A 677-nucleotide genomic window follows, 5' to 3' on the forward strand; every position below is an offset into this window, starting at 1 on the left:
GGAATTAATTACTTCGATAGTTCGACAGCTTTAAAAATTTAAACAAGAGAAGAAATTCTTAAATTGTGAACACATTTCGAGACAACGGTATAGCTTACACCGAAAGCTCCTTAAATCTCTATTCTCGTAGGAATTTAAAACTTTAAATTTAGAACCTATTTCGTCTAGAAAGAAAATATATATAAATATATATAAATAGTATATCTAATAGTACACATAGTAATTCTCGAGCGTAATATACGAAGACACGAGAGAAGATGTAATAGTTAAACGAAATAGTTAATGGTAATCGTGGCAATTATAACGGTGGAGATTTCTCACGAGGGAGAGAAAGTCGTCCCTTGCGTCTATTACGTTGCAAACCGATCCCTGGATCGGTCTCGCGGGACGACTAAAAAAGGGCGACTCTTGCGCACAGGTGTACAAATAAATTGCGCGGGAATCCGATTGGCTCGGCTCCGGTTCTGGCTGCATCATCCTCTCTGATTGCTAAAATCAGACGCGCGTGCAACTGGTCGCGCGAGCGACTCGCAACCAACCCGTTCCACGCCGATTATAAGCATTCGCGCAAATCAGAATCTCATTGCGCTGTCATCGGCCGATGCTTACACGGCTCGCGAATATATATATATATATATATACACGTCTTATTCTAACGACGCGATCTTTCCTTCCTT

This window comes from Apis dorsata, unplaced genomic scaffold (genome assembly GCF_000469605.1).
Source record: "Apis dorsata unplaced genomic scaffold, Apis dorsata 1.3 scaffold_57, whole genome shotgun sequence".
Classification (NCBI taxonomy): domain Eukaryota; kingdom Metazoa; phylum Arthropoda; class Insecta; order Hymenoptera; family Apidae; genus Apis; species Apis dorsata.